The sequence below is a fragment of the Epinephelus fuscoguttatus genome, linkage group LG18, assembly GCF_011397635.1.
Source record: "Epinephelus fuscoguttatus linkage group LG18, E.fuscoguttatus.final_Chr_v1".
NCBI lineage: Eukaryota > Metazoa > Chordata > Actinopteri > Perciformes > Serranidae > Epinephelus > Epinephelus fuscoguttatus.
In genome coordinates, this window is record NC_064769.1 from 16,192,732 (window position 1) to 16,209,956 (window position 17,225).

A 17,225-nucleotide genomic window follows, 5' to 3' on the forward strand; every position below is an offset into this window, starting at 1 on the left:
TAGGTTTAGGCACAAAAACCACTTGGACCGGTGGAAACGGGGCTTAAAACTGATCTTGAGTACTACAACAAACACACACACATATACATGAATACTTATTTATTTTCTATGAAACTGCATCTGTATAGTTTTATACAACGAGTTGCATACATGGTAGAATGATGTGTTTCATTTTTTTTTCTCCTGGTATATTCTTGGAAATGGCCTAGTCTTGAAATTTTCCATGAGTCCAAAACTCCCACAGCTGCTGCCATGCACCTGTGCCTCCGCACCTGCACAAAAACCTCCAATCCAACTCTCCCATACACCCGCCAATGCTCCACCTCCCTGTCTTCATTCAAGGAGCACCTTCCTAGCTTTTTGTTGTTGTGAGTGACAAGTGGATTAAGGGGCTCTGGCAGATGAGACTCCAGGTAGCAGGAAGTCAACCATGACAAAATTAAGCAGACCTGACAGTGGCTGCTGAGTCAGTTTCTGAGGCAAGGGAGGCAGGAGGTGTTGAGAGGGGAGAGTATCCATACAGCACACACACATACACACACAGGGTTACTGTAGAGCTGAGTGGACTGCATGTCTGCTGATCAAGGCTGATGGACCTGAAGCATATGTCAAGAGGTGAGGCTTTGTCTGAGGTTGGCAATGGGCTCGGGATGGATTGGTGATTGACTGAGTTTGTGAGTTGGTTAATGGGAATACAGGCATGCAAGATAGCTTGTCTTTCACCTATCAGGTAAAGCATCCTCCAGAGTTAGTGAGGACTTTGCAACTCATGATGAACGTCTCCTACTCTTCTAACAGGATGAAATAGCAGTTTAATAGGCCTGCTCTATCAAGTGAAACAAACATGGCTGTTTACAGAGAGGGTATAAAGGAGGTAGTGTATAGCAGGAATGACTCTGCATTTGTAGTATTTGGTGACTCTGTATTCTCCATATATGTTTACGTTGCTGGTTATTCTGTGTGCAGTCTGTCGTCCAAGCAAAGGGACCCCTCCTCTGTGGCTCTTCCTGAAGTTTCTTCCATATTTCCCCATTAAATGGTTTTAGAGGTTTTTTCTTATCTGGACTAAGACTATAGGGACAGAGGGTGTCATATATGTTCCATTTGCGTTTGGACTGTAAAGTCCCTCAAGGCAAATTTGTGAGATACTGGGTGCATAAATAAGACTGATGACTTTCACTGAAAGGGAAGGGATTAAGAATACATGGTATAAATGCTGATAATGTCTACTACATTTAATTCAAGTTTTCCCCCATTTTCTGTGTTTAATGATGCATACTTTTCAGCTTAATTACTGACTAAGCATAGTGGTCCACAGCCCCAGGGGCTCTGAAAGCTCCAGGTTCACAGTGTGTAATTGCTGTGTGGTAATTTGATTAACAAAATCAATGATAAGCGCCTAAAATGAGCCCTAAATTATTATATAATCCTAAATTTCTGTCTTGCAGAGAGGCCCAGTGTCAGAATTGAGATCCTTTTTTTGGTTTATATGGTGCCTACGTGATGCATATTTCTACATAAAGTAGTGTTTAATGAAATTACCGCAAACTAAGGAGCCAGCATTGACAGCTGAATCAGAATCTGTCATGGTCACTGGTAACCATTGTGTTTGTTTTTCTTTTCTTTTATGAAAACACGGATGGCTCAATATATATAGGCGTTCACTCCTGGGACAAATGACTCTGTAGTAATCACAAATATTTATCAGCTCCGGCTCTGATCAGCTCTTATTGGTGATTGAAGATGGAAACATGACATCCACTTGGACACGCCACTGTTGCCCCTGTTGCGGTGTGATGCAATGATGTGCCGCCACAAATTCTGTCCATCTCCACCAAAGCAGCGCTCAAAATTTGCTCCAAATTAGTCAGCACTGAGTTTGAAAGTAGGTTTATAAGTAAAGAAGTAGCCAGAGTAACATTTTTACTGGCCTCCATGCTGCTTTCTACCGTTAACTAACTCTGTTTTCTGGCGCGTTCATGATGTCAAGCATGACACACTAGTATAAGATAAAAATAAAAAAGCAGAAAGCATAGTCATCTACTGGCAATGGGGAAGAAGTCTTTGGACTATTTTTAGCTAGTGTTCCTGCATTTAAAAAAACCTGCATGTAAGTGCTAATTCTGGTGGTGCTGTATGTCTTCAAACACAATTTCAGGGCGCAAGCATACTTTGGTATGACCAACATTTATTTTCTGCACTTTTGATGACTACAAGCAGAATAGAAATGTGGAAACTAGGGGAAAGGGTGAAATAGGGGTAAATACATTGTTCAGGAATATATTATCAGAGAATAGAGATGGCACAGCCTTCAGTAATGGCCAATCACATTAACTCTTCTCATCTCATTTTAAAGCAGCAGACAGTGTCGTAATAGGCTGGGGTTAGAGTCCAGGGCACATTCTCTCCGAAGAAAAGTGTCTACTGTCCTCTTTCCTATAATTTGCATTGCATAAAAGTCGAGAGCCAGATGTATGGCTATAAGTAACTATACCAATGTGCATAGTAGCCTCACAGCAATATGGTCCTTGATTTGAGCCCGAGGTGGAAGGGTTTGAACCCCAGGGTGAAGGAGCCCTTCTGTGCAGAGTTTGCATGTTCTTCCTGTTCTAGCGTGGGTTTTCTCCAGGTACTCCAGCCTCCTCCAACAGTCCAAAGACTCGCCATTTAGGTAAACTGGTGACTCTAAATTTGAGCGTATATGTTGTCGGTGAAGATTCTAAGTCATCTAGGTCATGGTAATCGTAAGTGCTATATCGTAGGCAACTGGACTTGCTTGCGTTGCTTGAAGACATTTTGCCTCTCATCCAAGAAGCTTCTTCAGTTCTAAATGACTGGTACGAAGTTGCAGGCTATAAACCCTGTGTGGATGGGAACCCTTGCAGAGTCGTAGGGGTTTCGTGAGCTCTTAGTTTCAGAGTCGTTAAGGTCACAATGTGAGTCGTTGACCCACCTAGCCACCATGTGAGTGAGTGGGGTGAGCGTTTATGGTTGTTTTTCCCTATGTTTTAACCCTGTGATCTTCTGGTGACCTGTCTAGGGTGTACCCCGCCTCTCGTCCAGTGTCAGCTGGGATAGGCTCCAGAAATATGAAATGCCTTTAATGTAATTTTATTTTTTAAATACTCTTTAAAAATGTGCATAATTATCAGATATACCATCACCAAAAATCGTCTGAACCTACGTTCTCGTGTCTGCCAACCATAAATATAGGCAGCATAAATTGGAGTTCTCCAGTCACGTCGGCAGCAGACAGACAGTGATCAGAATGTGCAGGGGAAGCAAAGTCCAGCAGAAGGCACGGATCTATAAACACAGAGAACAAGGGCTTTGCTCCTCCAATATTGATTCAGTGTGGCTGTGAGACCTGCTTTGGAGTGCAAACTTACAATCAGGATGAAAAACACGTGTCAATACAGCAGAAATGTTTTAGACATTTCCTGTCTGCGAGTAAGCAGGTTGAAAGTCAGGACCACTTTGTTCCACTGAAATATTTTGTGAGGCAAGTGCAACTCTGGCCTCATGATTAGCTCATTTATCAGTTTTTCCACTTTCTGCAACTTGAGTCTAACCTGTCGCGCCAGGTGGTTTGTTGCACACAACCATCTGAGAAGCCAGCACTGGAAACAGTTTGGAGCAGGCACTTTCAAAAAATACTTGACAGATGATTGGATGATCCATCTGTCTGTCGCCCTCTGTAAAGAGCTCAACCAATCACATCAACGGACCATATGAGCAAAAACATCTATTCCACAGAGGAAAGCCTTCAGTACTGCTCTTTGTTCTTCTGCCAATGAAGCAATACACTCCAGTTCAGATATAAGCGATGCTATTGCAGCATCTATGCTAACCTCTTGAGGAGCCACCATAGTTGCCACTGCAAACTGCAGTTATTTGAATCTACATAGGGAGTAGGTTCTCTTCTACAGAGATCATCATCTTTCTACAGTAGCCCAGAGCGGACAAACCAAACGCTGGCTCTAGATAGATATGTTTTTGTGTCATTTGTTTTGAGGAGGAAGAGATATTCTGGAAAATTCGGCTGAGGAAATTCTAACCAGGAGAAGTTTCAGCTGGTTGCAGTCTGCAGTCCTCACCACTAGATGCCACTAAATCCCCCTAAATCATACCAAGGGGAAACCTCTGTGGCTGAAAAATGAAGCCATCATTGAAGTGCCACTGCAGTTCTTTGAATGACCACTTGAATCCCCATAGACCCCCATGTTAAAATGCCCAACAGTACAGCAAAAATAAACATGTTAAAACATAAACATGCTTGCAGCCTGGTACAAAACTTAGTTATTAAGGCTTAAAGTTATGGATAATTTTGGCTTTTGGCTCCAAAAAAACATGATGGAGACAGTCAAAAAGCCAAACTTGAGGCTGCAAAACGTGAGGCCACAAGTGGGTGATGCCATGGTAGCTACGTCTATTATTTTTGTCTAATGTCTCCACACACACATGCCACATCTATGGCTGCCAATAGGTGCTCCCAGGATGCCGATTGGTCCAGTGGTTTGGACACAGATGCATTACTTGAACCCTCACAAGATTGATTGTCGGGGCGTCGGTGGCTTGGTGGTGGAGCGGGCGCCCCATGTGCAGGGCTGTTGCCGCAGTGGCCCGGGTTCGGCTCCGGCCTGCGGCCCTTTGCTGCGTGTCATTCCCTCTCTCTCTCTCCCTTTCACGCTTGTCTGTCCTGTCGATTGAAGGCTAACAAGATTGATTGTCATGTGAACCTTTAATAATAATAATAACAAGAATACTAATATTAAAAAAGAACAAGAAGAGTCTTGAAGTCAAACTATATTAAAGGAAGCATTGTACCATATTTATTATACTGCGCCAGTATTCTGATTTCCTTTCATTTGATCCCCTGAGGGTCAATGAGAGAAGAGTCTTCTTTTATTCAGTGCTTCTCTATGCCCAGAAATTAATAAGCAAATGTATGCCGATAGAATAATGCAAACCTACTGATGTAATGAATAAAACTGCTGATTATCTGATATTTTTCTCCTGACACTAAATACATTGAAATATGTATGTTCTCCTCCATCAAAGATAGATCCCCAGCAATGATAACGATCAACCCGAGGCAATGTATTTTTATTATTATTAATAATATTAACTCTGTTTTAACTTTAATATTAGATTATTAAAAGTTCCCCCCCCAAACTACAAGTTACTTTGAACTGTAAATTCCTATTATGGTCCTAACATGATAAGCATCTTACTTCTTACCTCAATATAAACTATAGCACAATACACAATCACCGTCATAGTTTCATGTGAAAACCTAAAACATATTTGATTTAATGACCTTTAATAGCTTCTTACACACGTCTGTCATGTGCCGTGTAAGATGTGTCTTGCACTGCCTGCAACAAAGAACAATTTTCTTGAATAGCTATCAGACAAATGCAGTCGCAAACCCTTGCTGATTTAACCCTTGTTTCTCAGGGAGCACCCATTAGCCAATAAAGCAAAAAAAAATAAAAATAGTCCCTCTGGAAAGAAGTTTTATGACACCCCAACCACAATTGCATTTGATTTTGAAGAGAAAAGAGGCTCTAATTTGGAGATGGCTGCATATTGTGCAGATGTCAGGGACAAGCTGGTGGATGCCCCCTTCTCTTTAACGAAATGTCCCAAATGGTTCGCCGCCAACTTTTGTTTGGCTCCACGCCTGATATCACAGAACTGCTTCCTGTGATGATGGATAGCAGTTGTCCTAGAACCAAAACAAAATAGTAACCAAATGTCTTATCATCATTTGAGAAAATGCAGCATCAAATTTGGTTGCTTATAAGGGATGTAGTAAAATTCACATGGCCAATATGAAGCCAGTACAGTCCCACACCAGCATCTAACTGGACCAAAGTGACATTTGCAGGTATGTTTACATGCTGTTTAATTTTCTGCACTGAGCAGCTAATTAGCCATCTAACCTGCAAACTGAGGGTAACAGTGCACATTTACCCGGTGATATTTGTTTGGTCGCTCTTTTAACAAGCTAAGGTGCACGACAAGATGTGTGGTCATGTTTGTAAGATAAGGTGAGTAGAGGAAAGCTAATGTGGTTGCTCTGCTAACTATGTGGCTCCTGTGGTGTGTACAATAGCAGGCTGCTGTGTGGTCAGTCTGCTCTGTGTATACTAGAACATTGACGTCAATGCAAGGTTTGACTGACTGTGTCAAAATAAAGTATCCATCCACATACATGCACACAGGTAGTGGGTGCCATCATGAAATTAAAGAAAACATAGAATAAATATGTCATGCTTTAACTAGAAATGTAAATAATCATGTATATGCAGTATATCAAAGCAACATTTATGCTTTTTTTCCCCTAATCTTTGCAAGCATTATTTGATTAAATGTGTCATTACTGGACTACTAATGAGGCAGCCGAACAGTACGTGAACATCAGGGCAGCCAGCAGGACATACAACAATCAGTCTTTGATGACATCAGACATCTGTGCAGGCAGTAATGCCAAGCTTTCTCATTATAAACTCAGTCGTCTTTTCATCAGCGAGAAATACAAACAATTGTTTGATTGTTATTGGACTCCTACAGGTTCCACATGCTGCGCGAGCTGCAACGGTTGGAATACTGAAAACACATTTATCGAGTGCCATTAAGGTTGCATGTAAAATTGGTCCCCAAGGAGCACTGATTTCATAGCTAAATAAGAATTCACTAGTAATCAAAATCAGTAATAACCAAAGTGTTTGACCTAAGACATGCTTTGAGGGGTCATGAGTAGCTTTTCCCTATGTGTGCGTGTCCTTTGTGGCTCATGCTATATCCAATTGCTTGCCACTAAATGTGTGGGCTGATAGACTACGTGCATAGTGGCTGGCTGAATGTATCAAACCTTTCATCCCTGATACCCTGCTCTGTCTCCCTGAGCCTTTGCACTGCTTAAGAGGTCTTAGCTTCATGTGAACGTTAATCAAAACCGAGACATATCCCCACTGTGCTGCTGGCGCCTTCAGCAGAGTCTTAGCCTTGTTATTTACCTGAGACCCACCTATCCTGAAATACACTAAACAAATGCTTTCTGTCTTTTCCCCCTGTGCATTAGACATACAGCCACTATTAACCACAGCTGTGCAATAAAGACAACATAAAACTAAAGCAAAGAACGCATGTACACGCTATGGAAAGGATGACACAACACTGTAACATAAAATTAGTCTCCCGACCTTGCCTGTGTTGCGTTCCCTTGTGTGAAATATACAAGGAAAGCTATGACAGCATGCATGTATACACACAGGCAAACAAGAGCGCATTAGACCCACAGTACCGAATAAGCTGGCCCGGGGTTACGATGTAATGAGATCGTACAGTAGGGGGGGATTCCTGCTGTACATCATTTATCTCCATGAACGTATTGCAGCTCTTTTATTTAATAAAAAAAAAAGAATCGCAGAAGCCATTCAACATAGGGGCATTATCCATTTTTACTGATTCATAAATCATAATTCAGTTCCCTCTTGTGCCAAAATCTGTATTCATCATCATTGTCGCTGCTTTTCCAGCTACCACTGAGCTGCACAGCTTTAATGCCTATCCAACTCGTGCACCAATTTCCCCCTATACCTTCATTTAGCAGGAAAAAATAAGTCATTTAATAACAGGGACATGGTTTTCCTCATGTATTATACATCTGTAAGGCTCTAAAACAAAAAACATGAATGAAGCCAATACATTGCGAGGTCTCTCCCCACTGTGAAGACTATCATACCTTGCTGATAGAAATAAATTACATGTGGTTGTTTGTCTTTGTGTGCCTGAACCTGATTGCTGCAAGCTAGAACTCCAGTGGAGAGGGAGGGTCATTTAGGAATGAAAATAAGATACCCAATGGAGTGTTTTAATGGAAAGAAAATGTCAGTTTTACGAGTGGATGCCTTCCTGTGGGAAAGTGTGATTATGCAGGAAGAGGTACGATTAGGAATCGACTGCGTACGTGCTATCTGCATACTGCATGTGAGTGTGCATTTGCCGTGCGTACTGTATATGCATTCATGCGTGAAGTGTGCGTTCCTACCGGGGGGAGTGTGCTTACTGCATCCCTCGCAAGGTCACCTATCCATACAGTTACTCTGATTTACACCAGCGCTCAATATGCATATTTCCTGATGATGCTGCAGTGCTGTGGGTGGCGGTGGAAGTGGTGGTGGTAATGGTGGTGGTGGAGCAGTCACAGCCATACCATCCCTTTTTCCTCATTTCACAGTCCAGTCATGCGAGCCTCATGTGAGGTAAGGGGAATTTAATGTGTATACAATATGACCCAGATTTTTTTGTCGACTGCAGTAGCCAAGTTTGGAGCAGTTTACATCTAATTTGCATTTGCCACAAGCAAGCATGACAGATTTTCTATGCAGTGTTGCTTGACTTGCGCATTTGAGAGTGCCACAGTTATAATTAGAAATGCCCCAAAGTTGATCATTTTCTCAGTGTCATCTTAAACAAATGGGTTACATTAAAAATGGCTTCAACAGGCACATTCAGAGTTCTGCTATAGATGCATCACAGCAAAGTGCATTACATGTGTTCCTGTTATATGGCTGCACCGTCCCTCTTACCGTAACACTACAGCAACATGTAATATGATATGAGCAAGGCAGAAAAAAACGTCCTCGGAGATCTTCCAGTATCAGGCCAGGAGAATTACTGAGGAGCACGTCTCTTCATTTCTATGTATCCAGAAATAGCAAGTCATTAAGAGAATGGCAGGTGATGGACGTATTAGGAGGGCTCAGCAGAGGCAATGTGTAATGAAGACAGTTGAACCTTACAGTATTTTTCCCTGTCCCACTCACCCATCTTATTGCTGTCATCCCTTGTTTTCCTTATCTCACGTAACTTCAAACCATTTCTTTTCTTTTTCTTTCTTTTTTTTTTTTTATTCTCCTCGGTCTTTCAAGTTGAAATGTGACTTGGGGACACGGTAAAATGTGAGGTTTGCTTTCTGAGAAGTCGACTTCCTCTCAGTTTTGAAAAACAGAAGTGAGGACACACTGCTCCCATGACAAGTTACAGGAATTATAGAAATAATGAGAGCTCCATATGCTGTGATAATTTTAATGAACTTGGTGAAAAGTGGTTTTATGGCACAACTGAGACAGTCGATACACATCCAAGGGTGATATTGAATGCATAAGATTTCTTCTGTATTCTTACAGGGCTGCAATGCTAATGTAAAATTAATACTTATTAAGTCTATGGAGATTGGGAACCTTTTAATTTTATTCCATACATTAAACTACATTCTATGATTGTATTTTCTGTTGACACATGGGGGGTATAGATGTACACACAAGTTTAAAACTCACACAACACTCCCCTGAAACACTGTAGATTTGGACATTGTTGGGAAGAAACAGATAACAACCTTTTATTCTATTGAAAATGACCCAATTCTTAATCACTCTAATTAGGCACAAGTAATTCCTATGACATTCATCTTACAATTGGTGTTTTGAGAGGCCTGCGATTATCCCTGATAATTCACAAAGCTCCAAGAAAATGTGCCTATTTTGCAATTACTCTCTGTAAGAATATTTGCATCTCTTGGAGTAATAATAGCAGGCGTTATCTCTGTCATGAGCCGACCTTTGCCTCCCATGTTGACTGCTGGATGTTCCAAACATTCTGCATTAAAAAAAAAAGATAAACTGTCAAATTCCAGAATCCTAATGAGTTTTTTAATTGGTGCTTAACTGAAGGCATGTGCATCAGAGAGGTCAACCATACAAGTGATTCGGCATATGTGCTGAACACACATGGACAGTGCTGGCATCAGTTGTGAGATACAGTGTATAGAACTTAACAGTATGTTGTCAGCTACAGGTGCCTAATTAGAGTGGAACATCTAGGCCACTTCCAATCAAATAAAATGATAAACATTTCTATTCTAATTTTAGTTTATATGAGTGTAATGAGAGCATTGCTTTAGAAAAGTATATTATGTTTGAGGTCAAAATACTTGGCTGGTGCACTTACCAACAGATGAGGCATGTAACCGACAGAGACAAGCTCATATAGGATTCATTTTAATATGAGAAGAAAAAATAAATGTAATTGAGTCTACACACACACACACACACACACACACATTCAGAACCCACATATTCAGCCCACACACCCCTGATTTACTGTCTGCAGCTGCACAGCATGCCAGTTTCAGTTTCAATTCATTTTCATTTTAAGACTCAGACCGTTAAAAAAGCATACAACACCAACAAGGTACATTACATACATTAAAAATAAAAACATTACCTTTCTCACATTTAGACTTATATATTAAATAAACAAACTGATGGCTAATATATTATATATATTATATATTATTATATATAAAATATATAATATCTAACAACACTATGTTAACAGTGAAAAATGCACATGTGTATTTGCACAATGGCTCGGTGTTCACCACAGCAGTCAGCCGACATTTCACAAGTTTAAGGTTTGTTTGTGTTCCTGCTCCTTCCACTACACAGCTACGTAGGCAACTTGGCGACCAATGTTCCACAGTTCCAGGTACTCATAGTGCATTGCAGTTTGCCATACTTCTCAGTGTGAACGCAACCCATGCACTCAAAATAGCAAGTATAAGTACACAACTATCCGATGTGAGACACAGTATAGGATTTGACAATGTATTTGCATGTACAGTACAGTATGTCACCGGGATGAATTTTTGCATTTTGAAAAACAAAGAAGTTTGCCCAGACAGGAGAAACTTAGTTTTCCAACATTTGGGGCTTGGGGAATAGTTCATGTACATTCAGTTTGCCAGCAGAAAAATATAGAAACAGAAGACAGGCAGGATCTCATGTGCATCATCTCTTATTTACTTGCTTAGATGATTTACTTGATGACAGATGACAATTAGAGAGGATGTTCCAGAACCATGGTTTCTGTCTGTGGGCTGTGATACAGTCGGGGCCCAGTGGGATTCCACTGTTGTGTTCTGCTTAATAATCCAAATCCTCTAAGTCCCCCTCGGCCCACTTCAGTCCTTTGATTGCTCCTTGTATTTTTATTGCGTTATACTCCATTTTCATAATCTGGTGCACAGCACTCTTATGGTGTGTGCTGGAGAGAATGAAAAGAGAGAACCAAACAAGCCTTGCATACTGCCCTCCTAAAGTCATTCAGATTACAAGGGTCAGTCTCTAATCCATAAAGCTGGGTATGTCTGCTCCCAACTTGGAATAATAATTCTTGGAGAAAAATGACTGTATGGTAAACTGGCTGCGGCAAGCTGCGCTCATGTTTATGCACATCCACTGGAGTGTGTGATTTGTGTGTAACTACTAATGTAAATGCGCCCCAGCTAGCTCGTATACACGCCTGCTTTGCCACCTGGGAAGATGTCCGTTGGCGACAGAGGACAGATATTCACTTTGCTCAGTCACCATGGATCATGCAACACAACCTTTGGAAGGAAGTAATTCATTCGCTGATAAGCAAAACAAAAAGGGAGGAAAAAGAGCAGCGTCAGCAGCCATCAAGATGGTGGAGTGTGATAGGCAAGTGGAGCTCTGTAATCAATCTGCACATGCACCTTTTGCAAGGCCATGAAGTGCATTTCAAAGTCTATTGCTTGGCTGGAATGAAATAAAGTAGGGAACATGCTTGAAAACTCTGAACTGGTTGGATGAAAAATGCAATGAGATGATCATTAATGTCTCACAAACAATTTTAACACTCAAACCCAATACAATAGCTGTCAAAAACGGTTCCTAGTTTCACTAAAGCAAAGAATTGTGTTTTGCTTTATTGTGTTCTACAGTGAAATTGGACTGACATAGGTCTCCCGAGTAAACCTCAAGTTGCATTAGCAACAAAAGATGTGTGGGTTGTTTTGTGTACCATCAATATAAATTACTGTTATTGTAAACCACGGATGAACATAATGATATTTCACAGGAGTAACATTTTCTTTTCACCCAAGCGATTTGGAAGATGCAGTAACCTCCAGACAAGTCAGAACAGATTTACTGTACCAGGCCCTACCTCACCCAGAGGGTAAAATCCTTTGCACAGGGGTCTGACATGATCAGAAAATTAAGTACAAACATATTTAAATGTGATTTTATAGCACTGCATGTCCGTCTCATAAAGGGAGCACAGCTTACTTGCATTTAAACAGCAGGGTTAATTGAAAAAAGCAGTTTTATTAACCAAATTATTTGCCTTAATATCTCTGTCATTGTAACTTGGATTGCATTATTCTTCCAGGATGTAAACGAGAGGGTTTTATTATAGAGAAAAATAAAGATAAACACACTACATGTGTCAGCCTTGTAGTCTTTTAGTTCAGTTGTGTGTTAAAGGAAAGCATATTGCACTGAGGGAACATTATTAAAAGAAAAACTGGTTGCATAAAGGCATTATGCTGACCTAGTTTAAAACACATATAGTATAATGAAATATTTCTATAGCTTTAGTAGCCGTCGGTGTTTCTCTGTCACTACAAACTGAATTTATCACCAGGCATTAAACGTTATGTGTTTTAAACACATGCACATTAAGAATGCCACAGTAACTCACTGTCATATACTGATAGCGCTAATTTACCACCCAGAGATTAAAAGATTTAAAGTGATTAAATCATACAGCACATGCAGCAATCATGTCGCAGCGCTGCGATGTGAATGCCGTGTGTCCTAGGATGATGAAAATTAGCTAAATTTATTCAAGAGCGAGACCATTGAATACTAAGATGGTATAGTTCTCCTACAGAGCCTGTCCCTGTCTGTCTCACCATGATTTTGCATTTTTCCCCCCCAACAGCCTGATGCCAAGGGTAAGATATACATCTGTCTAATTTCTTGCTTGTCAGCCCACCATCTGGTGCAGTATCAACATTAAAGACAGGAAAAATGGTAACACACTGTAACACACACACACACACACTCACATGCTAGTGTAGAATACACAAGTTACTGAAGCCATAGGTGGTGAACATCCTACAACCATTGTTCATTTGTATTTACCCGTCAGTGTGATATTTGTTTCTTATTTATTTTATTTATTCATTTCATTGATCAGTTCTTGGTGTTAGTGTAAAACAGCTGAAACAGCTTATACCAGCTGATATATTGAGACAACAAGGGGTTACAAAAAGCAATGTATTGGAAACTCATCAGGCGTGTCCAAATTGGCCCCATTCCTAATCCTGTGGATCATCTTGGAACACCCTCCAACTGCATCCAAGCCTTCTAATCGTATTAGTTTCATGGTAATTTCCTGTGTAAAGCTCAGACATGTTTTTAAAACATATTCTTCAAGAACATTAGTGCGGTTCAAAGGTGGTAAAGATTTCAATACGGTATTTACTTTTACAATTTACAATTAGCTTTGTTATCCTTAACATTTTCTCTCCCATTTGTGGGATTTCCTGCTCTCATCTAAGGAGGCTATAATCAGTGTTTTATATTAACAATGGATCAGTCACGTGACTACCTGGATTTGTAAAGGGTTGCTCCTAGTTACAGACCCACAGGTAATTATCATAAGTCTCCACAGTTTCCCTCAGCTCCACCTTTATAGCACCTTTTAACTCATAGTTTTGGTTTGGCTCACTCTCACCACTCCTCCTCTATAATTAGTGGAGACCTTAAACAATCCAAATGAGAGTTAATATAGGACTTACATTCACCAGGTGGATATATACATGACTCCAAATGAATGCTATTTCTGCTCCGTATCTGCTGTGTATATTTGTAACAAGGGTTAGGCAATGTCATGCTGTCAGACTCTGACTTAGGCGGAATTTATACTTCTGCGTTGAGTCAACACCATAGCCTGATGTGCACCTCCCCAAACATGTACCAACGATGCAGACCTGTCTGTTTTTGTAAACTGAAGCCATTTCCCTCAGTGGAAATGAAGTTTTAATTTACTTAAATTTCACAGATAAGAAACAATAAATTGTGTAGATAACAAAGCCTCCACAAAAATAGCATTTTAAGTCTCATCCTAGCTTCAAATGAGAAGAAGAAATCTTCGCTCGTTGTTAGGCTAATTTATACAATGTAAAATGCCATAGACTCGTGCTAATTAAGTTAGCATGTTATATTTATTTGGAAAATGTGTTTAGTATAAGACAGTTGTTTTGTCGGTGAACCTTGTGAGTTGTAACAGAGTCTAATTTTGTAACGTTACCTTTGTTAAATGTTGCTGTTGTTCCTGGCTTCATATGAGAAGAGGAAAAGATAGCCAGTTGCTAGGCTAATTTATACAATGTAAAATGCCATAGGCTTGTGCTAATAACGTTAGCATGTTGTATTTGTGGGGAAAATGTGTTCAGATAAAGACAAGTGTTTGTCTGTGAATGCTGCGAGTTATAGTGAGTCTCTATTAAGCCATGTTTAATGTGTGTTTCGAATCAACTCAACTTAAAAGCACCTCACAGAAACCTCCGCTGCCGACTAGTGTTTTGGAGGTGTAATTGCATAGTGACACAGACACACCACCGTGCAAATATAAATGCTCACAACAGCATAGGTGACATGCGTAGGGTCTGCCGCACAAGTATAAATCCCGCTATAGATACGCTCTGAATGTCGAATAGAGCTCTCGGTGATAATGGTGAGGTGATAATATGTCAGTGTTGTGTTCACAGCTTATTTCCGCTGCCCCCAAGTGGCTCAAAAATCAGTTAGTGCATGCTGAGCTCCCAAGACTTTCAAAACCTGTGACAGACACATGCTGGTCACACATTCAGTCAATGATGAGCCACTGGTGAAGCAGAAAACCCCCCACTGTGCCGACAGAAGCCCTCTACTGTGCTGACAGTGCCCAAGTCTTAAACACAATATTTATTTATGTACTTGTACATGTGTGAGCTTTCAAACCATTTAAATAATGATTCCTGTCTTAATATTGTGACATGTTCAAATTATAGGTCTACTACTTGGCATTCTTCCTTCTTGTCTTCAACAAAGACCTGCAAGAAAAACCACTTGAGGTTTTCAGTGATTCATCAAGTCTTTCCCTAAGTCTTCTTTGCTGAGTGCTATCTCTTTTGGCTTCTTGGAACCTTGTAAAAGTACTATTAGGAACTACTGGAGGAACTTAATGAGCAAAGGCAACTGAAAGGAAAAGAGATTTCACTTCTTTCTTTCTTCTCAAGAGCAACCTCTTCAAGGTCTCAGATGTGGAAGCTGTATATTTTAAAGCAGCCTCTTCACATTTGAATAGCGTCATTATTCCTCTTGACAGTGGTCTGGGGGTGGCAAACAAGAACCACCACAATAGTCTTAGTGCTATTGTTTCGAACGGAGCAAGGACATAGTTCAAGAGAAATGGCCATTAATGTTTCCCCTTTAAAGAAAACCTTTTTTAAAGTGACTCTGAAAGAAATAATGTCCTTGCAACAAGTTGGACACGTCAGCAGCCGCTACATTAAAGATGCATTGTGAAACGGTGTTGTTTAAAAATGCAATTACGCCTTCTTTTGAGCATTGAGTCAATTAGTCCTCACATAATGGCCGGTGGAAAAAGATGCAAAGATTGTGAGGCATTTTTCTTATGAAAACTTGTGGCAATACATTATCACTGCACAATCTTCCTGTGGGCCACAGGCTGTTAAATTTACTGGTGTGAACTCAGTGCAATTAGCACATGTGAAAGTCTGAGTCAATCAGAAAAGAAAATCGCCTGAATACTTTTACATTATCCACAGACAGCAGTAATGAACAGATGTTAACATCTCACCACCACCTGACATTGCTAACGGCTGCTGGGTCTTCTGATCCCTAACATTGCACATGTTGTCTTCAAGTGTTACTGTAAGAAAGTGTACTGAGAGAAATACAACATACTCTGGAGATTGAGGCATGAGGGGCACTGAAACCTAGCTGAATTTTAGGAATTCTATTATGCTGTTTAAGTTAGGTTAATTGGTGGTTCTAAATTGCCCATAGGTGTGAACATGAGCATGAGTGGTTGTCTGTCTCTATGCGTCAGCACTGTGATAGTCTGGTGACCTGTCCAGGGTGTACCCGCCTCTCGACCAGTGTCAGCTGGGATAGGCTCCAGCCCCCCTGTGATAACTACCATGATAAGCAGTTACAGAAAATGAATATGGAAATATATTGGCTCGTTGAAACGTATGTCAATATGAGATTTAAGGATGGGACAATTTAAGATTTTTGAGACATTTTTGTACATGTGTAATAAAACCATAGACCCAGAGCTGCAGTCAGCAATATTCGATGTGGCCCAAAGAGACCTGGGTCTCTCCCGAGTCCAGACCCGTGCTTTGGCCTTTTCATCATTGCTAGCAAGACGTCTCATTCCATACGTCTGGAAGTGTAACCTGCTCCGTCTGTTTGGACGCTGGGTCAATGATGAATGATGTCATGGCTCACTTGAAGTTAGAAGAGCTCAGATATACCACTCAAGGATCAGTCAATGAATTCCATAAAGTATGGCAACCATTCCAGGACTGTTATAATAATGTCTGTACCTCAAGAAATGTGATTAAATGCACATGTGTGCCTATTATAGTATGGAAATGTAATATTAGCCCCATTCTGTTGCTGTTAATTCACTTGCAGTACCAGATTATTATCATTGTATATTCATGTGTATTAAGTGTATTTAACAGTGTTCATTTGTCTGTGTTGGCCAGTCTTGGGGAGGGGTAGGGTGGGTTTGGGTGTTGTGGGTCCAGAATATATATGCTCAATGTTTCTTGTTTCTTGGTTGTACTAAAAAGCAATGAAATAATTGAATAATAATAGTATGAGATTTAAGGAATCGCATAATGATATACTTTAGTTTCACATTTTACATTTAAAATTACTAATTATCTGATGTGCAAAGACCAGTATTGGTACAGTTTGGTACAGGCATCCATAGAACCCACTTTCATTCTGATATTTCAAGGTAAGAGTTCAAGGGCCCCATTTTTGAAATCGCCATGCCAGCCTTTCCCTTACCAAAAGTTTGTATCATATGGTTGGAACCAATCAATGCCTTAAGTCAGTGGTTCCCAACTGGTCCAGCCACAGGGTCCAGATTTCTCCATAGTCATTAATTCAAGGTCCACACAACTGAATATATACAGTAACCTACTTGGCCATGTTTGGCCATATCATCAAGCTGTCCATTTTCACTAACTCTGGCAGGAAACAGCACTTCAAAATAAAAATCCTGTGCCAGGAAATCACAGTCTTGCCACATTT

The 17,225-nt window shown here is 40.4% G+C and overlaps 1 protein-coding gene across 1 annotated transcript in view; it reads left to right on the plus strand.

Annotated features, from left to right (window-relative positions):
* brinp1 (bone morphogenetic protein/retinoic acid inducible neural-specific 1) overlaps positions 1–17,225 on the plus strand; it is a 170,677-nt gene that overhangs the window by 100,462 nt on the left and 52,990 nt on the right. The window lies entirely within an intron of this gene.